At 47.4% G+C, this 25,172-nt stretch overlaps 1 long non-coding RNA gene across 1 annotated transcript; it reads left to right on the top strand.

The window, feature by feature from the left end:
* The first annotated feature begins 14,454 nt into the window (after positions 1 to 14,454).
* Positions 14,455 to 24,479, top strand: LOC134956720 (uncharacterized). Its single transcript, XR_010186126.1, has 2 exons — positions 14,455 to 14,541; positions 24,204 to 24,479. It is a non-coding gene; the product is annotated as an uncharacterized LOC134956720 (long non-coding RNA).
* Positions 24,480 to 25,172: the final 693 nt, after the last annotated feature.

Below are 25,172 nucleotides of genomic sequence, written 5' to 3'. Positions count from 1 at the left end.
GAGATCGTCCAAGTACTGGATAATTGTGACACCCTGCTTGCGCAGGAGCACCATCATTTCCGCCATTACCTTGGTGAAAATTCTCGGGGCCGTGGAAAGCCCAAACGGCAACGTCTGAAATTGGTAATGACAATCCTGTACCGCAAATCTCAGGTACGCCTGATGAGGAGGATATATGGGGACATGCAGGTATGCATCCTTTATGTCCAGAGATACCAAAAATTCTCCCCCTTCTAGGCTGGCGATGACCGCCCTGAGTGATTCCATCTTGAACTTGAACCGTTTAAAGTAAAGGTTCAGGGATTTTAAATTTAAAATGGGTCTGACCGAACCGTCCGGTTTCGGAACCACAAACAGAGTTGAGTTGTACCCCTGCCCTCTTTGAAGCAGGGGAACCTCTACCACCACTTGTTGCAGACACAATTTGTGAATCGCATGTAACACTATCTCCCTTTCCAGGGGTTGTTTCGGTAGGGCCGATTTGAAAAACCGGCGAGGAGGCACTTCTTCGAATTCCTGCCTGTAAACCTGGGAAACAATTTCTATTGACCATGGATCCACCTGTGAGTGGACCCAGACATGGCTGAACAGTCGAAGACGTGCCCCCACAGGAGCTGACTCCCTCAGGGGGGCACCAGCGTCATGCAATGGATTTAGCAGAGGCCGGGGAGGACTTCTGTTCCTGGGAACTAGCTGTGTTGTGCAGCTTTTTTCCCTCTGCCCTTACCTCTGACAAGAAAGGACGATCCACGTGCTCTCTTGCTTTTATTGGAACGAAAGGACTGCATTTGATAATGAGGCGCTTTCTTAGATTGTGAGGGAATATATGGCAAAAATTTTTATTTACCTGCCGTAGCCGTGCAGACGAGATCCGAGAGGCCCTCTCCGAACAATTCCTCGCCCTGGAAAAACACAGCAATTTAATGATTACCCCGTAGCGCTGTTATTATTATCTGCGCCGAATAATGTGCCCCCCTCTTCTTTAAAACCCTCTCTTCTACCGTGGTATAAGCAGGGGAGAGTCCGGGGAGCTTCCTCTCAGCGGCGCTGTGGAGAAAAACATGGCGCTGGTGAGTGCTGAGGGAGAAGCCCCGCCCCCTCGGCGGCGGGCTTCAGTCCCGCTAAAAGTGTAAAATTGGCGGGGGCTCATGCATATATACAGTGTCCAGCTGTATATATGCTCTCTTTTGCCAAATAAGAGGTTTATATTGCTGCCCAGGGCGCCCCTTCCCTGCGCCCTGCAACCTTACAGTGACTGCCGTTTGTGAGGTGTATGGGAGCAATGGCGCACAGCTGCAGTGCTGTGCGTTACCTCAGTGAAGATCAATGAAGTCTTCTGCCGCCTTTTGAAGCCTTCTTTCTTCTCATACTCACCCGGCTTCTTTCTTCTGGCTCTGTGAGGAGGACGGCGGCGCGGCTCTGGGACGAACGTCCAGGGCGAACCTGTGTTCCGATTCCCTCTGGAGCTAATGGTGTCCAGTAGCCTAAGAAGCAGAGCCTATCATTTAAGTAGGTCTGCTTCTGTCCCCTCAGTCCCTCGATGCAGGGAGTCTGTTGCCAGCAGTGCTCCCTGAAAATAAAAAACCTAACAAATATACTTTCTTAGCAGGAAACTCAGGAGAGCTCCCTGCAGTGCACCCATCTCCTCTGGGCACAGTCTCAAACTCAAACTGAGGTCTGGAGGAGGGGCATAGAGGGAGGAGCCAGTGCACACCCAGAGTCAAAGTCTTTCTTAAAGTGCCCATGTCTCCTGCGGAGCCCGTCTATTCCCCATGGTCCTTACGGAGTCCCAGCATCCTCTAGGACGTTAGAGTGACTTTATAAAAAGATTAAAATGAAGAAATAAATATAATTAGTAATTCTATCAATTAAACAATTAATCAAATGGGATAGGAAGTGATGTAATTAGCTAAGGTACTTAAATAGGGAGACCCTGAGCCCAGTATTCATTCCATTTTTGGATCTGCATGTATGCGGACACATAGGAGAGCTGCTCGTAAGCTATAAGGGCTATTTTTGAACCCTATTTTATTATGGTCTAATTTAAGATCTTTAGCAATGTTTTATCTTTACTAGGGAAATAAAAGAGGCTTAAGATTACTCAGTCCACATTTGGATCCTTATGTTTTTTGATATACGAAAAAGCTGCGGGTAAGCTACGATATGATAAAATAATTGCTTTATGATCTAAATACAGATCGATATTAATATATTATTGTTCATTAATAGGGAGATTAAAAATAAAAAGTTTGATAAAGCACTTACAAGTTACCACTTTGAAGATTAATATAAATTATCAGTGAGTATTCTATTTTTTTGGTTATTTGAAAAAACAAATTAATTTTTTTAAATACATATATATTTATACATACATACATCTTATTGTAGGGTGGTCTCAAGTAGGAATTTCTATCAAACATTGCTAAATCGTGGAAGTCTAGGATTATTATTTTTATAATAATTTACAGTAAGTATTAGTAGTTATACTATTAATAGGTAAAATAATAATACAATCATTACAATTTGAATCTTTATTTTTTCAAATAGGTAAATTATGGACCATATTTTTATGAAAATACAGCGGTTTAAAATTAAATAACTTGCTATTCATAAGTAAGTAATACTATATTAATTTATGAATTTACTGTGGAGTCATTCATTAGACAATCATTACCATATTATATGTTATAAGCCTTTATTGATGTTGGAATTCAGCCCGAGAAATGTTTCTATTGAATAAACAGATAAAATAAATCTGAACGATGTCAGCTAATCTAGACACCGATATAATTATGTTTTGTGCATATATCTATTTTATTTATTTTTGGATCACACCCTAAGAGAACACCCCTGAAGAAGTCGCCATAAAGACGAAACACGTTGGGTGAAAACTTATCCATTTTTTGTTCTGAAAAGTTGAAAATTATTATTGTATCTTTATTGAACAATACATTGTGAAAATATTTACCAATTCCTTTTAATAGAAATGAGGATTTAAATTGTTTTTACTAATAAATAACAAGTGTTTAAAGAAAAGGGTGTTTTTGTATGGTCATCCTCTATTTATCAGTAATCAGATATAAATACTATAAATTGCATCTAATCAGTAATCAGATACGAATACACCAAATATTTTTTTATTAAGTGAGCTCCACAGAGACTTTTTTTGATATATATATATACACACACACAAAAAAAGGCTAACACCGCTTCTCACCTCTATGGGGGGAATTCAAGTGTTTTGCATGCTAGCGGACACAAGATGGGGGAATTAAAGTGTTACTCCATTTGGGCGAGCACAGCCGCCAACATTACTGTTATGTTGTTCCGTCATAATGGGCTGGTAACTAGTGTATGTATACTGTAAATAATATTCTGCCTATATGCAAACTGCCACCCCCCAATACAAAGCACCTTGAGTCCTGTTGGCGAAAGAGCGCTATATAAATAAAATTATTATTATTATTATTACAAATCCTGCATTTGCCCCTGCTGTGTGTCTGTGAGGACAAGTTGTATAAGGCAGTGTCATATGAGTAGTGGAATGGAGGCAAAAACTGAAAGACTGCCCATTAGTGGAAGGAGGTTTTATAAATATCATAAAGCAGTACGGTGGAAATTCTATCAAACTGGTGCAGGAGACCTGTGCTGTCAATCGAACCTTTATACAAAACATACTGTAATTTACACGCCAATTTGATTAATGTGTGTGTATAGAACTATGGGGGTCATTCCGAGTTGTTCGCTCGCTAGCAGATTTTAGCAGCATTGCACACGCTAGGCCTCCGCCCTCTGGGAGTGTATCTTAGCTTAGCAGAGTTGCGAATAGAAAATTCTTAGCAGTTTCTGAGTAGCTCGAGACTTACTCCCACACTGCGATCAGCTCAGCCCGTTTCGTTCCTGGTTTGACGTCACAAACACGCCCTGCGTTCGGCAAGCCACTCCCCCGTTTCTCCAGACACTCCCGCATTTTATTCTGGCACGCCTGCGTTTTTCCGCACACTCCCAGAAAACGGTCAGTTTCCGCCCAGAAACACCCACTTCCTGTCAATCACACTCCGATCACTTCAACGATGAAAATTCTGAGTAAATCTACTAAGTTTTGTGCTAAAATACTTGCGCATTTTTGCCTTAATTGCTCCGTTGTGAAAATTGGCAACGAGCGAACAACTCGGAATGACCCCCTATATTCAGTCCAAGTCAGATTGAGTAGCAGACTTGGTGGAGCTCCTCCCAGAGAGAACCTGAAGGTGGTGTAAACAGGGGTAATAAGGCACCGTGCATCACAGCATTTTACATCCCCTGTGAGGGCATGATGATGTGGTTCACAGCAAACTGCTTCATCCCGGCCCATTCTGCTCACTTCAGTGCAAAAGTGGATGGGTTGTGGGATGATTGTCTACTCTCCTAGGATCCCAGGAGAACTCCTGGTCATTTCTGAGTCTCTTGGAGAGTAGGTAGGTACTGTATGCTTTAAGGCTTTATTCAGCATGTTTTATAGACAAAGCGGGCAGAAATTAGAGTACTGCAGTACAAATGCAGAGCCCATAGATTTTCTTGTGAGAGTGGGATACTAAATTCTGTAAATTTTGACACGAAACACCCAGAGTAGGTGCATGAATGCTTCTAGCTGCGCGCCCATATGCCATTATATAATTATATTATAGTTGGACAAGGTACTTTGCACCCCACCCCCTTTTTATATTTTAGTTTTTCTTAAAACTGCTTGCTGGGAGGACTTCCGGTTCTGGCGCTGCATGGAGTAGGTGCTCCCTTCTGTAGCTCCGGTGCCTCCCACCACTAAGCCCTGCTTATAGCCCGAACCGGGCGTCCACTGAGCAGCCTGCAGCCCCCATCCACTCTCCCGCTGCCCGGCTCTCCTGCATGGAGAGATTCCTGGCCCCAAGTATGCAGGGCAAAGCCTCCCGCACTGAATCGGAGACTGCATGCGGTTCCTCAAGCATCTCTGGACCCTGGAGCTCCGGTGGCGGGTGCCCGGGCTGACTGTCAGGCTCCCCTGCCTCCCGCTTCTGATGTCCCTGCTGGGACTATGGCTGCAGGGAACACTCTGCTCCCCCATCCCCCTCCTCATTCCCTGTCTTATGAAGACATTTTCAGGGCTGTGAAGGAGACTGTGCAGCCTATGCTCCTGGAACAGGCACAGCTACAAGCTGCAGCTTTGCAACAGGCTGTCCTCGATATCAAGAGTCAATACAAGCAGCTGGATAAACATGTTTTACATGTGGAGCACACCGCTGGTGAAAATTTTCAGAAAATTGCAGACCTTTCTGACATCGCTGCGAAACTGCAGAAATCTGAAATCATGGTGTGGTCGATATTGGACGACCTGGAGAATAGATCAATCCAACACAACCTCAGACTCATTGGTCTTCCTGAGTCTGTAAAAGGACCGTCTCTCTATCACTTCATTAGGCACACTTTACCTGACCACCTCGGTGTCCAAGATGTTTGCTCAGACCTGGTGGTGGAACGTGCTCACAGAACAGGTCCCACCCGTTCCTCATCATCTCCTCGACCGAGGGCAATATTGTTCAGGTGTCTTAACTTTCTATACAAGGAGGCGCTGTGGTCTGCCTCCCGTCGTAAACATGACCTGGCTTGGGAAGATGCTAAGCTGTTTATCTTCCAGGTCTTCTTCCCGGAAATTACCAGGCTCAGGAAAGCGTTTTCCCATACCTTCTCCAAGTTGGATCAAGAGGGCCACAAGTTCGCTTTACTTTATCCCGCATGTCTGAGGATCTTTGAGGGCTCATCTTTCAAAGACTTCACCAACCCTGAGGATGCCACTGCCTTTCTTTGTGATCTTCTCGCCCCTGACTTCGTGTTGGAAAGACCAGGCCCTTTGACGCTGTCTTGGACCTATCCTAATTTTATATTGTTTCCTTTGACCACCCTCATACTCCTACCTTAATCCCTTGCATTTTTTGAACTGGGACACCTTTATCTGGATTTACATGGACTTTCACCACAAGCTTCCATTGGTGCTATGGGTGATGTATAATTGTACCAGCTTGAGACTTTATTTTATGTTATAAATGTGGTTTTCCTGCACCTCATTTGCTGTTATAATTGTTGAGTCCTACTTTACCGCCTTATTTTTTCTCTGCCCCCTTAGACAGCACAACCCACTGTTTGGCTGCTCTACTATCCCTTCCCCCTTTTGTTACTACGTTACTCGATATAGTGGTGGCTGGCTAGGAGCTGTGTACTCCCTGCCACATGTTACCTGTTGTTCTATTTACTTCCCGTGAAGTCTTTCTGGAATTGTTATTTTGGGGCCCCTTCATAGGTCTCTTTCTGGGTGTGTGGGTTGTTTGGAAATTTGAACACTGTATATCTGCTTTTCTATGTCTTCGATTAAAGTAGGTACATGGAATGTCGGGGGAATACTTTCCCCTGTTAAACGGAAGAAGTTTCTGATATACCTCAACAGATGGGATCAATGGCAGTGGCGGAAACACATACACCATCTGGTAGATCCATGGGGACACCAGAGCATCCACCACCACTGACTGTGGGTCCCTCAACCTGGAACAATACCGCTGGAGCTTCTTGTTTAGACGAGAGGCCATCATGTCGATTTAGGGAATACCCCACCGACGTTTTAAGCACCCGAACACCTCCGGGTGGAGGCCCCACTCTCCTGGGTGGAGGTCGTGTCTGCTGAGGAAGTCTGCTTCCCAGTTGTCCACTCCCGGAATGAAGATTGTCGACAACGCCACCGCGTGTCTTTCTGCCCAGAGGAGAATTCTTGTCACCTCTGACATTGCTGCCTGCTCTTCGTTTCGCCTTGTCGGTTTATGTACGTTTCGGCCCTCGGTCAGGTGAGAAGTCTGAAGCCACCACAGAAGAGAAACCCTGGCTCTTGGCGACAGACGTATCCTCTGGTGCCTGATGAGGCGGCCAGATTGGAATATTAAGGTACGCATCCTTGATATCCAGAGACACCAAGAATTCCCCTTCCTCCAGATCGGAGATCACCGCTCTCAGAGACTCCATCTTGAATTTGAACACCCGTAAATATGGGTTCAATGACTTGAGGTTTAAAATGGGTCTCACCGAACCGTCCGGATTTGGTACCACAAACAGGTTGGAATAATAACATTGTTCTGCAGTTGAGGTGGAACTGGAACAATCACCTGAGTCTGTACCAGTTTTTGGATTGCGTCCTGTAAAATTGTACCTGCCTCTGGAGAAGCTGGTAAGCCTGATTTGAAGAATCTGTGAGGTGGGAGTTCCTGAAACTCTAGTCTGTAAACCTGGGTGATAAGCTCTATGACCCAGGAATCCTGGTATGATGTCGCCCAGATGTGACTGAAATCTCTTAAACGGGCTCCCACCTGCCTGTCTTCTAGGTAGTGTGGTCCACCATCATGCTGAAAGCTTAGAGGAAGCAGAACCTGAGTGCTGTTCCTGTGAACTTGCAGTCGCTGGTTTCTTGGGTTTACTTCTATAACCTTTGAAGGTTGTAGAAGAACCTTTGGTCTTATTTTAAAATTTTGCTTTCCTAAAGGACTGTAGAGTAGGAGCCGAGTAGGTCTTCCTAGGTGGAGGAGCTGCGGAAGAAAGGTATGTAGCAGGGATGTGCAGGCAGGGGAGGCAGTGCCTCCCCTGTCATTAATGATTAAAATAATACTAAGAAGATAGTTATGACACAGAATATCTTCTTAGTATTATTTTAATAATGAATCCTTTAGCCTTTATATTATTATTCTTTTTTTTTTACTATGTATAAAACAGTTTTTAATGTGTGTTGGAGGCACCCCTCTTGGTGCCTCCCGATCTCACAGTGAATGGGCTGGAAGCGGGTGGCGGGGCCAGGCATTGGGCATCAAAAACCCATTACAGAAAAACCCTTAAGCGGCACCTAATAGCAGTGCCTCTGTAACAGGGGCGTGCTGTCAGCTCATATGAAAGCACGCCCCTGTCACTGAAACAGACGTGATTGGGCAGTGAGCAGGGCCGGCCCTACCATTACCGCAACCCACTCTGGACTGTCTTTGACAGGTGCACAGATCTCTGTGTTCCTGTTCCCCCATCCTCGCTTCTCCCGTGTCTCTGCCAATGTCCCTGCAGCTGTCTGGGTCAGGTTGCGGTTGAAACTGTCAGCGTTGTTTCCAAACGTTTCTTACATGTCTATGGGTCCCACTCCCCAATGTCCCCGCACCCTAAGTCATCAGCTTGTGCGTGTGTCCACTGTGCAGGTGAGCAGGGGGATCACTATAGGTACTGGGAGCCTTCCAGCGGCTGTCCTTCAGATGTCCCCCACCTCCCCTCGAGAGGGCAAACATCAGGCATACTGTTCCACTCACTGTGGAACACTGTGAAAGACTCAGGGGCATGAAGCTGCTCCAGGGCTCACTTCCCCCTGCACACACAGCTCGTCCAGCGTCAAGTCAGCACAAGCAGAGACTACAGTGGTTAGTTCCTGTGGGTCCTCCTTCCTTCCATGCTGACCAATCTCGTTCTGTTAGCCCTCCTGCTTAGTACAGTATGTCCCTCCCCTCTCCCATCAGCTTCCTCCTTTTTCTTCAGCTTCCCTTTCAATTTCTCCCTCCCCTCAGAGCTCCAAATACCCCGCCCCCCTCACGCCCCCCCCCCTTCAACATACACACAGTCACACACGCACGCACGCACGCACACACACACTCCCATCAGCATGGGAAGGAGTTACCAGATACTGTTTTCTATGTAAATGTGAGTACATACCTTTCATATTATTGTCATTTTAATACAGCAATATCTGCATTACTACTTTTCTCTACTGTTTGTAACATGCTCTCTCTCTCTCTCTTAGTAAATAAATGGATCACCTGCCAGGTCACCTCAACCACCCCTCCCCTCCCATCTCCTGCCCATTATTACCCGCCCTGTTCTCAGTCCTCTACATTTCTAATGCGTCAAATGCATGCAATGCACAGGACCCAGACGCTCCTGTGCATTGCACACCATGCACTCAATATAGATACACTTATGGCTACCCCGTAGGCAATGTTATAAAAGGCTCCAGTGCAATGCTGCGGAACAAGGCGTCTCTCTAGAGGCATTGGGAGCACCTTTAAAATTTTGGTATGGTGCAAAAAAAAGTCATAGTTATGGCCCGGACGTATTCATTGGCCATCCCTGCACCACACAGTGTTTTGGGCCAGCGCCTTCTCCATGCCGTGTGACATCATGTAGGTGCCACCCACCACAGCGACCATAACCAGTCAAGCCCAAGATCATCTCTGGGTTGAGTAACTGATCTTTAAGTGTCTGTGTCCTGCTGGCTGCTTATCATGGTGTCCTCAGCATCGTGTGTTTAAAAGTTTAAAACACAGGGGTGCATCACATAAGAGATATGGACATCAGTCCAGTATCCAACATAATGCAAAAGAGGGGTGCACTATCCAGATTTTTAAAAAGGTTTTAAAAGTTTTATTCAGCAAAATGTCATGGTGCCAAAGGTCCTAAAATGGGATGTAGTTGGGATCCCGGCGTTCGGGATCCCGGCAGATAGGGAGGGTTAGGGTTAGGCTGCGGGGAAGGGGAGGTTAGGGTTAGATGCGGGAAGGGGGGTTAGGGTTAGACTACAGGGAGGGGAGGGTTAGGCTTAGACTGCGGGAAGGGGAGGTTAAGGTTAGGCTGCGGGGAGGGGGGTTAGGGTTAGACTGCGGGGTGGGGCGATTAGGGTTAGACTGCGGGGAGGGGGGTTAGGTTTAGGCTGCTGGGAGGGAGGGTTAGGATTAGACTGCGTGAAGGGGGGGTTAAAGTTAGAATGCAGGGAGGGGAGGGTTAGGGTTAGACTGCAGGGAGGAGAGATTAGGGTTACGCTGCAGGGAGGGGAGGGTTACGGTCAGGCTGCTGGGAGGGAGGGTTCGAATTAGCTGTACCTGCCTCCTTCACCACTGTGACTTTTTGCTGAATAAAACTTTGGGAACCTTAATAAAACACGGTGAGGTTACCCCTCTTTTGCTATATATATATATATATATGCAATAAAAGTGTAGCACCACGAGTGAGGGTGAAAAAACCAAAATAACAGTCTGGTATTGACAATATAACACTCCTTTATATGCTATGGGGCTTCAGCCGTCCCCTAAAGGTTCAGCATTGGTAAGATGCTGTTTCAAATTAAAGTAAAATGTGGGGAAATAGGGGTTCTGGCGACCAATGGTGTTAAAAACGAGTTTTATGGTAAGAACTTACCTTTGTTAAACCTCTTTCTGCGAGGTACACTGGGCTCCGCAAGGAATGGACAATGGGGTGTAGAGTAGGATCTTGATCCGAGGCACCAACAGGCTCAAAGCTTTGACTGTTCCCAGAATGCATAGCGCCACCTCCTATATCACCCCGCCTCCCTGCACAGGATCTCAGTTTTTAGTTAACCAGTCCAAAGCAGTAGCAGGAAAAGAGACGACAATGGTTAGTAGCCACAACACCGCATTCTCATGACAGGAGACGTGTCAGCGGCTAATGCCATACCAACCCAAAGAAGCTAAGTGCGTCAGGGTGGGCGCCTTGTGGAGCCCAGTGTACCTTGCAGAAAGAGTTTTAACAAAGGTAAGTTCTTACCATAAAACTTGTTTTCTGCTGCGGGATACACTGGGCTTCACAAGGAATGGACAATGGGGATGTCCTAAAGCAGTTCCTTATGGGAGGGGACGCACTGTAGCGGTCACAAGAACCCGGCGTCCAAAGGAAGCATCCTGGGAGGCGGCAGTATTGAAGGCATAGAACCTTATGAACGTGTTCACAGAGGACCACGTAGCCGCCTTGCACAATTGTTCAAGGGTCGCACCACGTTGGGCCGCCCAAGAAGGTCCAACAGACCGAGTAGAATGGGCCTTAATGTGATCAGGAGCAGAGAGACCAGCCTTCACATAAGCATGTGCAATCACCATTCTAATCCATCTGGCCAGAGTTTGCTTGTGAGCAGGCCGGCCCCGTTTGTGAAACCCAAACACAACAAAAAGAGAATCAGATTTCCTAATAGAAGCAGTTCTCTTCACATAGATACGGAGAGCCTGTACCACATCCAAAGACCGCTCTTTGGGAGACAGATCAGGAGAAACAAGTGCCGGAACTACAATCTCCTGATTAAGGTGAAACGAAGAAACCACCTTAGGTAGATAGCCGGGATGAGTCCTAAGAACCGCCCGGTCATGGTGAAATATCAGATATGGGGAACTACAGGACAAGGCACCCAAATCCGACACTCTTCTAGCTGAAGCAATAGCCAGCAGAAACACCACCTTAAGGGAAAGCCACTTAAGGTCAGCTGAACCAAGAGGTTCAAACGGAGACTCTTGTAACGCCTCCAAAACCCCCGACAAGTCCCAAGGAGCCACAGGCGGGACATAGGGAGGTTGGATACGCAACACTCCCTGAGTAAAGGTATGCACATCAGGTAAGGTCGTAATTTTTCTCTGAAACCACACCGACAAGGCAGATATTTGAACCTTGAGGGAGGCCAGACGTAGGCCTAAGTCCAGGCCCTGCTGAAGAAAAGCCAACAACTTGGCTATACTAAACTTGGAAGCGTCATAATCGTTAGATGCGCACCAAACAAAGTAAGAATGCCAGACCCTATAATAAATCCGAGCCGAAAGCCGGTTTGCGGGCCTGCAACATAGTTTGAATGACCGCCTCAGAAAACCCTTTAGCCCTTAAGATGGAAGCTTCAAGAGCCACGCCGTCAAAGACAGCCGGGCTAGGTCCTGGTAGACACAGGGGCCCTGAACGAGGAGGTCTGGGCATTGTGGAAGTAGAATTGGACGCTCTGACAATAGGCCTTGCAGGTCTGAGAACCAGTGCCGTCTGGGCCACGCTGGAGCTATGAGAAGCAGAATTACTTTTTCTTGCTTGAACTTCCGAACTACCCTGGGCAGGAGTGACACCGGAGGGAACACGTACGGCAGTCGAAACCTCCACGGTACCGCCAGCGCATCCACGAATGCTGCTTGAGGATCCCTTGTCCTTGCTCCGAAAACCGGAACCTTGTGATTGTGTCGAGACACCATGAGATCTACATCTGGAAGGCCCCACCTTTCCACTAGGAGTTGAAACACTTCTGGATGGAGGCCCCACTCGCCGGCATGCACGTCCTGACGACTGAGAAAGTCCGCTTCCCAATTCAGGACTCCCAGAATAAAGATTGCCGATATGGCCGGTAGATGGCATTCTGCCCACTGTAGAATCCGTGAGACTTCCTTCATTGCTAGGCGGCATCGAGTGCCGCCTTGATGATTTATGTAAGCCATTGTGGTGGCGTTGTCCGACTGTACTTGAATAGGACGGTTCTGAATTAAATGCTGGGCTAGGTTCAAGGCATTGAAGACCGCCCGCAACTCCAGAATATTGATCGAGAGGAGGGACTCCTCCTTGGTCCACCGCCCCTGAAGGGAGTGTTGCTCCAGCACCGCGCCCCAACCTCTTAGACTGGCATCTGTCGTCAACAGGACCCAGTTGGATATCCAGAATGGACGGCCCCTGCACAGTTGTTGGTCCCAGAGCCACCAGAGCAGCGACAGACGGACCTCCGGAGTCAATGAGATCATTTGAGACCTGATCCGGTGAGGCAGGCCGTCCCATTTGGCTAGAATCAGTCTCTGGAGAGGGCGAGAGTGAAATTGAGCGTACTCCACCATGTCAAATGCTGACACCATGAGGCCCAGCACCTGCATAGCCGAATGTATCGACACTTGCGGACGAGATAGCAATGAATCCTGTCCTGAAGTTTCAGGACTTTCTCCTGAGACAGGAACAACCGCTGGTTGTGAGTGTCCAATAGTGCTCCCAGATGCACCATGCTCTGAGCAGGGATCTGGGATGACTTCTTCCAGTTGATGAGCCACCCGTGGGCTTGCAGAAACCGGACCGTCACATCTAGATGACGCAGGAGAAGTTCTGGAGAATTTGCCAGGATTAACAAGTCATCCAAATACGGCAGTATCCTGACTCCTTGACGGCGGAGTACCACCGTCATCACCGCCATGACTTTTGTAAAGACTCGCGAAGCCTTTGTTAAACCAAAACTGGTAATGGCAGTTGCCAATCGCAAATCTGAGGTATTGCTGATGAGACACTGCTATAGGAATATGCAGGTAAGCATCCTGTATATCCAGGGATACCATGAAGTCCCCAGGTTAAAAAGGGGACGCTGTCTGCCGTAATGTGTAACAAGGGGGAATCTGCCTGCCGTAATGTGTAAAAAGGGCACGCTGTCTGCCGTAATGTGTAACAAGGGGGAATCTGTCTGCCGTAATGTGTAACAAGGGCACGCTGTCTGCCATTATGTGTAAAAAGGGCACGCTGTCTGCCGTAATGTGTAAAAAGGGCACGCTGTCTGCCGTAATGTGTAACAAGGGCACGCTGTCTGCCGTAATGTGTAACAAGGGCACGCTGTCTGCCGTAATGTGTAAAAAGGGCACGCTGTCTGCCGTAATGTGTAAAAAGGGGACGCTGTCTGCCGTAATGTGTAACCAGGGCACGCTGTCTGCCATAATGTGTATAAAGAGGACGCTGTCTGCCGTAATGTGTAACAAGGGCACGCTGTCTGCCGTAATGTGTAAAAAGAGGACGCTGTCTTCCGCCATGTGTAAAAAGGGGACGCTGTCTGCCGTTATGTGTAAAAAGGGGAATTTGTCCGCCATAAGGTGTAAAAGGGTCTCTACCTGGTGTAGTGGTGCTACTGTGCGGCGTAATTTGAATAATGGAGACTACTGTGCACTGTTTTATGAATTGGTATTATTTTGTGGCCACACCCCTTCCCCACGAAGCCACACTCCTATGTATTTTTGCGTGCACCTACGGCGCGCACTGCCCCTGTTTGCATGCCACGGTGGGGCTCCAATGCTGTTTCTTGCACACAGTGCTAAAATATCTAGTTACGGCACTGTTGCTAGGTATCCATTTCTCTAGCCCTGAGCAGGTCCCCCTCATCAGATCCTCTCCAGGGGTGAGGGGGTGGACTTGGATGGAATGAGGGGGGCCCAAAGCATTTTGTCGCACCTGGGCCCACCGCTCGCTAGTTCCGCCACTGCCCCCACACACACACAGGAGAAAAGTCAAGCCCAGTTAACCCAAGCAGAGCTCTTCTAGGGGGACACAGAGTATGATGGAGCAGGCCACACGGCGCTCTTTTTGCTAAAGCTGAGCTTAGCTGGGTCGCAGACGAAATACCCTTGATAGGTTACTAGTATTCCTATACTGCTCCCTTCCCCGCTATGACCCCCTGGTACCGCTGAGGTAATCTGGAGTCATACACGCACGCAGGGGGGGTTTCCGAGTACCTGGAAACCCCCCCTGCCCGCCGATCCATCGGCGCAGCTAACCGATGTGTCTTGACGCTCCTCGGGCTGTCTATAACGCTGCAGCAGCATCCGTCCTTATATTTAAACTGAGAGGCTGGCTGAATGAACAGTAGGGGGAGCTGGAGAGCACAGCTGCTCCTCTCAGGCAGTCTCCATGTGGCTTTGTGACGGAGAGCTGGTCGGGTGAGGCAGTGACTGTCTCTGCACTGACTGCAACAACTAGCAGGTGTGTGTCTTGCATGTGGGTGGGAGGTGGTTTTGGGGAGCGGTATATTTATAAATGGCAGTGGCTGGGTCAGCATTTACTCTACAGGTGTGTGGCTGACTTGCATGGGGGGACACACGTTTTTTGTGATGGTGGCCTGTTTCCCTACTTGCTGTAAAAAATGATGCTGGCTGTGTTTTATTTTAATGTGAAAGAGGTGTATGTTTGTGTTCTATCTATATAGCTATCTGTGTGTGTTTGTGACATACATGTGTGCTATAGAGTCGTGTGTGTAGCTATGAGTGTGTGTTTGTGACATACATGTGTGCTATAGATATAGCTTTGTGTGTGTTTGTGATATACATGTGTGCTATACAGTATAATATATATATATATATATACTGTGTGTATATGTTTGTATGTGTGTGATATATATATATGTGTGTGTGTGTGTTTGTGACATACAGTACATGTGTATAGCTGTGTGTTTATGTATGTGTATATATATATATATATATGTATATATATATATATATATATATACTGTATATATATATATTTGTAAAGTGGCACTCCTCAATACTTAAAACATCCAGTTAATACATTGGCCCTCATTCCGAGTTGATCGCTCGCTAGCTGCTTTTAGCAGCAGTGCAAACGCTAAGCCGCCGCCCACTGGGAGTGTATCTGAGCTTAGCAGAAGTGCGAACGAAAGGTTCGCAGTTTTGCTGTCAAATATTTTCATGCAGTTTCTGAGTAGCTCCAAACCTACTCCTACCTTGCGATCACTTCAGACAGTTTAGTTCCTGCTTTGACGTCACATACACGCCCAGCGTTCGGCCAGCCACTCCCCCGTTTCCCCAGGCGCGCCTGCGTTTTAATCTAACACGCCTGCGTTTTTTAGCACACTCCTGGAAAACGGTCAGTTACCGCCCTGAAACGCCCCTTTCCTGTCAATCACTCACCGATCAGCAGTGCGACTGAAAAGAGTCTCTCGGCCTTGTGTGAAACTGCATAGTTTTGTGTGAAAGTACGCCGTGCGTGCGCACTGCGGCCGTTACGCATGCGCAGAAATGCCGATTTTTAGCCTGATCGCCGCGCTGCGACCGAAAGCAGCTAGCGATCAACTCGGAATGAGGGCCAATGTCCATATGCGGCGGCACTCAAAATAAATAGACCAGGCAGGTTTGAGTTAACAAACGTTTCAATGCTCAGACAGCAGCATTTTCGTCAGGGTGCAAGACCTTGCACCCTGACGAAAATGCCGCTGTCCGAGCATTGAAACGTTGGTTAACTAAAACCTGCCTGGTCTATTTATTTTGAGTGCCGCCGCATATGGACTACACACACACACACGAGTGCCAACATTAAACATTACTGTGTGTGTGTGTGAATATATAGTAAACTTTACCTGCACAGGTATTTAAGCACTGTATATTGTTGTATGTTGTATCCTGACGAAGGGGCTGCGTCCCCGAAACGTAGATTTCATTAAAAGCACTTTTCTTCATTCAACTTGCTTGTCACGTCTCCCAGTGCCGCTCTCATAGCAATCAATCTATATATATATATATATATATATAAAAATGTGTTATGGAAACCCCCTCGGATAAATCCTGCGTTTGCCCCTGGGAGTCCTTGTGGAGGAGCTGTGTGTCTCTGTCAGGCTGTTCAGTGAGAGCTGCAGAGGGAAAATGGCGCTGGTGAGCCGCTGGATCCACTCAAAGTGAAGCCCCGCCCTCGTAATGGTGCACGGTCTTCCCGTTTTTATTATACTGGCTGAAGTTATATATGTGGTTTACACTGGGTTAGAACCCGTGTAAACTTAGTGCCAGTGTGGGTATAGTTGTGGCTTCAGCACGCCCCTCACGGTGTAACATGTTATGTCTCCGAAGCCTGAAGCCACAGCCTGTCAGCGCTGCGCTCCTACCCTCATGCTGCCATTACCGGTGGTGACCCGCTAACCGGGACGCCCGCCATCTACTCACCACTCTTCATACTTCTGGCTCTGTTAGGGGTAGCGGCGTGCTGCGGGAATGTACGGTCACTGTGGTGGGGCTTGCGAATAGGTCCCTCAGGAGCTATGTCCTGTCAGCGGGGAACGGGACCATTAACCCTAAAGGAGGTTGGCCCGTTCCCCCCCATAGTCCCACAAAGCAGACAGTCTGGTGCCAACTAGACCTGCCTGAAAGCAACAAACAGAAAATAAATGCAGAAAGCTCTTCAGGAGCTTCCCTAAGCGTGACCGGCACATTTTCTAAACTGAGTCTGGTAGGTGGGGCATAGAGGGAGGAGCCAGCGCACTGTATTAATTTCTTAAAGTGCCAAGGCTCCTAGTGGACCTGTCTATAACCCATGGTACTAATGTGGACCCCAGTATCCTCTAGGACGTAAGAGAAATCTTCTTTATTATCACATGAAATTAGCCAAGGAAATGTAGGTGTCTTCTTACGAAAAAGATGTAACAAGCAAGGCCATCTTAACATATAGGCACGCTGGGCAGCTGCCCACGGCCCTATGATTGTAGGGGCCTTCAAGCAGGGGTCAGGCTGGGCCAGGGGGCACCTGCCTCCTGGGTTGGGGCCTTTGGAGTTTCTTGGGATACAGGAAGAGAATGCTGCCTGGACACTCTGATTGGGTGTAATTCACAATCTGAGGGCAGCATTCTCTACCTGCCTCCCAGCCTGCAGCCATACAGTGAATTGTTGTCAGCATGCTGATTGGTGGATGACTGGCGCTATATACACCAATCAAAGTGCTGACAACCATTCACTGTATGAAAGCATGTGCAGAAACAGCGTAGACGGGGTCATTTATTTTTTCATTTATTCGCATGAATGGATATATAGGGACCGCAGTACATTGCTTTGTCCAGGGCCTACAATCCTGTTAAGACGGCTCTGGTAGCGACCACTCTCACTTGTCACCACTCATCACTGCTGGGTAGTTAACTAAACAGATGAGTACAAGCAGCAATGTGCAGTGAGGTTTTAACTGAATAACACTTACAAATGACCATTAATCTTTTGCATTAAGCATCAGTTGCTACTGAAAGCAACCCTGCCATGTTCCTCTTATTAAGCTGCTATGTAAGATAACAGTAACTGACAGCATGGTAAAACAAAGGGTAAGACGATAGATAAGAAACAGTGCAATAACCCCAGTAAGAGGTGGGGAGGGGAGCTCTAACAAGTGAATAGAAGACTATATAATAAATACTTAGGACTCTATAGTCTATAGCAGGTCTCCAGATAAATGTTTGACAAAGATTAATAACCAATAAATTAGCATGTACCAAATAACTGTGGAATTAATAGAGAGAAAAAAAAATAAGAATTTACTTACCGATAATTCTATTTCTCATAGTCCGTAGTGGATGCTGGGGACTCCGTAAGGACCATGGGGAATAGCGGCTCCGCAGGAGACTGGGCACATCTAAAGAAAGCTTTAGGACTATCTGGTGTGCACTGGCTCCTCCCCCTATGACCCTCCTCCAAGCCTCAGTTAGGATACTGTGCCCGGACGAGCGTACACAATAAGGAAGGATTTTGAATCCCGGGTAAGACTCATACCAGCCACACCAATCACACCGTACAACTTGTGATCTGAACCCAGTTAACAGCATGATAACAGAGGAGCCTCTAGAAAAGATGGCTCACTACAGCAATAACCCGATTTTTTGGTAACAATAACTATGTACCAGTATTGCAGACAATCCGCACTTGGGATGGGCGCCCAGCATCCACTACGGACTATGAGAAATAGAATTATCGGTAAGTAAATTCTTATTTTCTCTAACGTCCTAAGTGGATGCTGGGGACTCCGTAAGGACCATGGGGATTATACCAAAGCTCCCAAACGGGCGGGAGAGTGCGGATGACCCTGCAGCACCAAATGAGAGAACTCCAGGTCCTCCTCAGCCAGGATATCAATTTTGTAGAATTTTACAAACGTATTTGCTCCTGACCAAGTAGCTGCTCGGCAAAGTTGTAAAGCCGAGACCCCTCGGGCAGCCGCCCAAGATGAGCCCACCTTCCTTGTGGAGTGGGCATTTACAGATTTTTGGCTGTGGCAGGCCTGCCACAGAATGTGCAAGCTGAATTGTACTACAGATCCAACGAGCAATAGTCTGTTTAGAAGCAGGAGCACCCAGCTTGTTGGGTGCATACAGGATAAACAGCGAGTCAGATTTCCTGACTCCAGCCGTCCTGGAAACATATATTTTCAGGGCCCTGACAACGTCTAGCAACTTGGAGTCCTCCAAGTCCCTAGTAGCCGCAGGCACCACAAATAGGTTGGTTCAGGTGAAACGCTGAAACCACCTTAGGGAGAAAACTGAGGACGAGTCCTCAATTCCGCCCTGTCCGAATGGAAAATCAGATAAGGGCTTTTTCAGGATAAAGCCGCCAATTCTGACACGCGCCTGGCCCAGGCCAGGGCCAACAGCATGACCACTTTCCATCTGAGATATGTTAACTCCACAGATTTAAGTGGTTCAAACCAATGTGACTTTTGGAACCCAAAACTACATTGAGATCCCAAAATGCCACTGGAGGCACAAAAGGAGGCTGTATATGCAGTACCCCTTTTACAAACGTCTGAACTTCAGGGACTGAAGCTAGTTCTTTTTGGAAGAAAATTGACAGGGCCGAAATTTGAACCTTAATGGACCCCAATTTCAGGCCCATAGACACTCCTGTTTGCAGGAAATGTAGGAATCGACCCAGTTGAATTTCCTCCGTCGGGCCTTACTGGCCTCGCACCACGCAACATATTTTCGCCAATTGCGGTGATAATGTTTTTGCGGTTACATCCTTCCTGGCTTTGATAAGGATAGGGATGACTTCATCCGGAATGCCTTTTTTCCTTCAGGATCCGGCGTTCAACCGCCATGCCGTCAAACGCAGCCGCGGTAAGTCTTGGAACAGACAGGGTCCTTGCTGGAGCAGGTCCCTTCTTAGAGGTAGAGGCCACGGATCCTCCGTGAGCATCTCTTGAAGTTCCGGTTACCAAGTACTTCTTGGCCAATCCGGAGCCACGAATGTAGTGCTTACTCCTCTCCATCTTATCAATCTCAGTACCTTGGGTATGAGAGGCAGAGGAGGGAACACATACCCTGACTGGTACACCCACGGTGTTACCAGAGCGTCTACAGCTATTGCCTGAGGGTCCCTGGACCTGGCGCAATACCTGACGAGTTTTTCCCAACGGTTTATAATCATGTGGAAGACTTCTGGATGAAGTCCCCACTCTCCCGGGTGGAGGTCGTGCTGAGGAAGTCTGCTTCCCAGTTGTCCACTCCCGGAATGAATACTGCCGACAGTGCTATCACATGATTTTCCGCCCAGCGAAGAATCCTTGCAGCTTCTGCCATTGCCCTCCTGCTTCTTGTGCCACCCTGTCTGTTTACGTGGGTGACTGCCGTGATGTTGTCCGACTGGATCAACACCGGCTGACCTTGAAGCAGAGGTCTTGCTAAGCTTAGAGCATTGTAAATGTCCCTTAGCTTCAGGATATTTATGTGAAGTGATGTCTCCAGGCTTGACCATAAGCCCTGGATATTCCTTCCCTGTGTGACTGCTCCCCAGCCTCGCAGGCTGGCATCCGTGGTCACCAGGACCCAGTCCTGAATGATGAATCTGCGGCCCTCTAGAAAATGAGCACTCTGCAACCACCACAGGAGGGACACCCTTGTCCTTGGTGACAGGGTTATCCGCTGATGCATCTGAAGATGCGACCCGGACCATTTGTCCAGCAGGTCCCACTCGAAAGTTCTTGCGTGGAATCTGCCGAATGGGATTGCTTCGTAGGAAGCCACCATTTTACCCAGAACCCTTGTGCATTGATGCACTGAGACTTGGCTCGGTTTTAGGAGGTTCCTGACTAGCTCGGATAACTCCCTGGCTTTCTCCTCCGGGAGAAACACCTTTTTCTGGACTGTGTCCAGGATCATCCCTAGGAACAGAAGACAAGTTGTCGGAACCAGCTGCGATTTTGGAATATTGAGAATCCAATCGTGCTGCCGCAACACTACCTGAGATAGTGCTACACCGACCTCCAACTGTTCCCTGGATCTTACCCTTATCAGGGAATCGTCCAAGTAAGGGATAACTAAAATTCCCTTCCTTCGAAGGAATATCATCATTTCGGCCATTACCTTGGTAAAGACCCGGGGTGCCGTGGACCATCCATACGGCAGCGTCTGAACTGATAGTGACAGTTCTGTACCATAAACCTGAGGTACCCTTGGTGAGAAGGGTAAATTTTGACATGAAGGTAAGCATCCTTGATGTCCCGAGACATCATGTAGTCCCCTTCTTCCAGATTCGCAATCACTGCTCTGAGTGACTCAATCTTGAATTTGAACCTCTGTATGTAAGTGTTCAAAGATTTTAGATTTAGAATCGGTCTCACCGAGCCGTCCGGCTTCGGTACCACAACAGTGTGGAATAATACCCCGTTCCCTGTTGCAGGAGGGGTATCTTGATTATCACCTGCTGGGAATACAGCTTGTGAATGGCTTCCAAAACTGTCTCCCTGTCAGAAGGAGACATCGGTAAAGCCGACTTTAGGAAACGGCGAGGGGGAGACGTCTCGAATTCCAATTTGTACCCCTGAGATATCACCTGAAGGATCCAGGGGTCTACTTGCGAGTGAGCCCACTGCGCGCTGAAATTCATTGAGACGGGCCCCCCACCGTGCCTGATTCTGCTTGTAAAGCCCCAGCGTATACTGAGGGCTTGGCAGAGGCGGGAGAGGGTTTCTGTTCCTGGGAACTGGCTGATTTCTGCAGCCTTTTTCCTCTCCCTCTGTCACGGGGCAGAAATGAGGAACCTTTTGCCCGCTTGTCCACGAAAAGACTGCGCCTGATAATACGGCGTCTTCTCATGTTGAGAGGCGACCTGGGGTACAAACGTGGATTTCCCAGCTGTTGCCGTGGCCACCAGGTCTGAAAGACCGACCCCAAATAACTCCTCCCCTTAATAAGGCAATACTTCCAAATGCCGTTTGGAATACGCATCACCCGACCACTGACGTGTCCATAACCCTCTACTGGTAGAAATGGACAACGCACTTAGACTTGATGCCAGTCGGCAAATATTCCGCTGTGCATCACGCATATATAGAAATGCATCTTTTAAATGCTCTATAGGCAAAAATATACTGTCCCTATCTAGGGTATCAATATTTTCAGTCAGGGAATCCGACCACGCCAACCCAGCACTGCACATCCAGTCTGAGGCGATTGCTGGTCGCAGTATAACACCAGTATGTGTGTAAATACATTTTAGGATACCCTCCTGCTTTCTATCAGCAGGATCCTTAAGGGCGGCCATCTCAGGAGAGGGTAGAGCCCTTACAAGCGTGTGAGCGCTTTATCCACCCTAGGGGGTGTTTCCCAACGCACCCTAACCTCTGGCGGGAAAGGATATAATGCCAATAACATTTCAGAAATTATCAGTTGTTATCGGGGGAAAACCACGCATCATCACACACCTCATTTATTTTCTCAGATTCAGGAAAACTAAAGGTAGTTTTTCCTCACCGAACATAATACCCCTTTTTGGTGGTACTCGTATTATCAGAAATGTGTAAAACATTTTTCATTGCCTCAATCATGTAACGTGTGGCCCTACTGGAAGTCACATTTGTCTCTTCACCGTCGACACTGGAGTCAGTATCCGTGTCGGCGTCTATATCTGCCATCTGAGGTAACGGGCGCTTTAGAGCCCCTGGCGGCCTATGAGACGTCTGGACAGGCACAAGCTGAGTAGCCGGCTGTCTCATGTCAACCACTGTCTTTTATACAGAGCTGACACTGTCACGTAATTTCTTCCAACAGTTCATCCACTCAGGTATCGACCCCCTAGGGGGTGACATCACTATTACAGGAAATCTGCTCCGTCTCCACATCATTTTTCTCCTCATACATGTCGACACAAAAGTACCGACATACAGCACACACACACAGGGAATGCTCTGATAGAGGACAGGACCCCACTAGCCCTTTGGGGAGACAGAGGGAGAGTTTGCCAGCACACACCAGAGCGCTATATATATACAGGGATAACCTTATATAAGTGTTTTTCCCCTTATAGCTGCTGTATAGTTAATACTGCGCCTAATTAGTGCCCCCCTCTCTTTTTTAACCCTTTCTGTAGTGTAGTGACTGCAGGGGAGAGCCAGGGAGCTTTCCTCCAACGGAGCTGTGAGGGAAAATGGCGCCAGTGTGCTGAGGAGATAGGCTCCGCCCCCTTAACCGCTGCCTTATCTCTACTGTTTTTCTATGTATTCTGGCAGGGGTTAAATGCATCCATATAGCCCAGGAGCTATATGTGATGCATTTTTTTGCCATCCAAGGTGTTTTTATTGCGTCTCAGGGCGCCCCCCCCCCAGCGCCCTGCACCCTCAGTGACCGGAGTGTGGATATCCTCGCTGTTCAAATTTATGCACCATCTGGTCCAAGGTGGGTTCCACCTGTTCTGGGTCTGAAATAATATGTCTGGTATCATTACGTAAGGGATTACCACAATCACAATTTTTAAGAGCCAGACGTATTATTTCAGACCCAGAACAGGTGGAACCCACCTTGGACCAGATGGTGCATAAATTTGAACAGCGAGGATATCCACGCCCTGACCTGCTGACCAGTAAAAACAAGGTCATGTCTCTATCTAGGGAAATATTATTGAATTCACCTGGTGAGGGTGACATAAAACAAGTGACCCGCAGAGTACCGTGGGTCAACAATTACACGGCAGCCACCACTACCATTACCAAACAGGTCAAGCAGCTCTGGCCAATTGTAAACACTGGCAACACATTACCGGCATTATTGGGCTCTCGTGTATTACCTAGCTACACTAGGGGCCCTAATATAGCCGATAGGGTGGTTAAATTGGATGTGTTTCCCCTTACTAGACAGCAACAAACCCATTTTTTACGTCCGAAAGTTGGGTGCTTTCGCTGTTTAGGTTGCTCTACATGTAACACCTTATTGACTGGCTCCACATTCAGTCACCCCCATACAGGCAAAATCTTCAAAATACGACATCGAGTGACGTGTACGACCACTCATGTCGTCTATATGTTGAAATGCCCCTGTGGTTTTGCTTACGTGGGCAAGACACAGCGGCAATTCCGAGAACGGATGGCCCTTCACAGAAGTGCCATTAAACAGGCTAAAGAGAAGGGGACCAGTGAACAACCACTGGCCCGCCATTGTTTAATAGCTAAGCATAATGTAGCGAGCTTATGAGCTATCATTATAGACCATGTTCCCCAGCACCACAGAGGTGGAGATCGTAACAGGATCTTATTACAGAGAGAAAGCAGATGGATACATGTACTAAACACTGTATCCCCAGGGGGTTTAAATGAAACTCTGGGACTACAGTGCTTTCTATAATACCATAGTATTGTTCATACCCAAGCTATAATCCATATTGACAAGCATCTCTTTATTATTGTTTATCTTAGAAGCGCTAACTGTGCTCTATAGCGGGCTTAATTTATAGCTCTATTCCACCTAGCATAGCATGCATTACTTGTAATAGTTCAGCTGAAATTCCGTTATCAACAACTGACACCCGATGTTTTTAATTTTAGTATTATTGAGGTATTTCAGGATGTATACTCTATGATCTTTTAACATGCACTGTTGTTATTGTTTTTGTGTATAGGCGTCACTTAGCAACACTTTTAAACATCCTCTCATTGGCTCTCCTAGTCCGGTGCGGCCAGATGACGTCACTGTTCTGAGACCCGCGACATCAGCGGCTGGACGCGGCGGGAATGGCAGCGCCGGACAGGTGAGTGAGGTTAGACATTATTAACACTTGTTAGATTGGGTATATTAGATGTGGTTTGTAGTATGTTGTTTGTATTGCTTGTCCCTGAAGACGGGGTATCACCCCGAAACGGCGTAGGACCGTAATAAAGGCTGTACTTTTACTTTATCAGTCTGCTGAGTGCCTCTGCTTCCAAGGCTATATATATATATGTATATACACATACACACTTCTGGAAACAGAATGACATACCTGTACATGTCACCGAGACTATTTATTGGGGTATTGTGTTGGCATAGTTAAGCATCACATCCCTTTAAACAGTCATGACATTCTGTAGAGCAACAAAACTAATATAAAACAATAACAAATGAAGGGCACATTTCTCCGTCTTGCACGGTAATGACAATACCAAGGCCTGCCAAACACATACCACAGAGTGGGATTTGCCTTCCTAACATTATAGTGTAAAATGATTATTACTTGTTTTATGATACTTTGCAATGTAGGCTCTTGTCTGGGGTTTGGAAAGGGGGTACAGTGGCAAACGCAGGATTTCAAGAGGGAGGTTTCCAAATGTAATCCACAGTCTACCACTGTGCAGAACATGGAATGCAGTATTAATATGAAACACCATAGATGGTCTATAGTCAGGGCTTTAAGTGGTCCTGGAGAGGTGGTGGAACTCATTCACTATACATGTTATGCAACAGTAATGCCCCTTATACACAATTGCCACAGTAGTAGTGCCCCTTACACATAATGACCACAGTGTGCCCCTTATACACATCTCTGCCTCTATCACTCTATCAGCTCCATGCCCTGTATCCCTTCAGCAGCTCCCCCACCTCTCTTGTCTCT

This window comes from Pseudophryne corroboree, chromosome 9 (assembly GCF_028390025.1).
Source record: "Pseudophryne corroboree isolate aPseCor3 chromosome 9, aPseCor3.hap2, whole genome shotgun sequence".
NCBI classification, from domain to species: domain Eukaryota; kingdom Metazoa; phylum Chordata; class Amphibia; order Anura; family Myobatrachidae; genus Pseudophryne; species Pseudophryne corroboree.
This window is presented reverse-complemented; position numbering and strand designations above follow the sequence as displayed.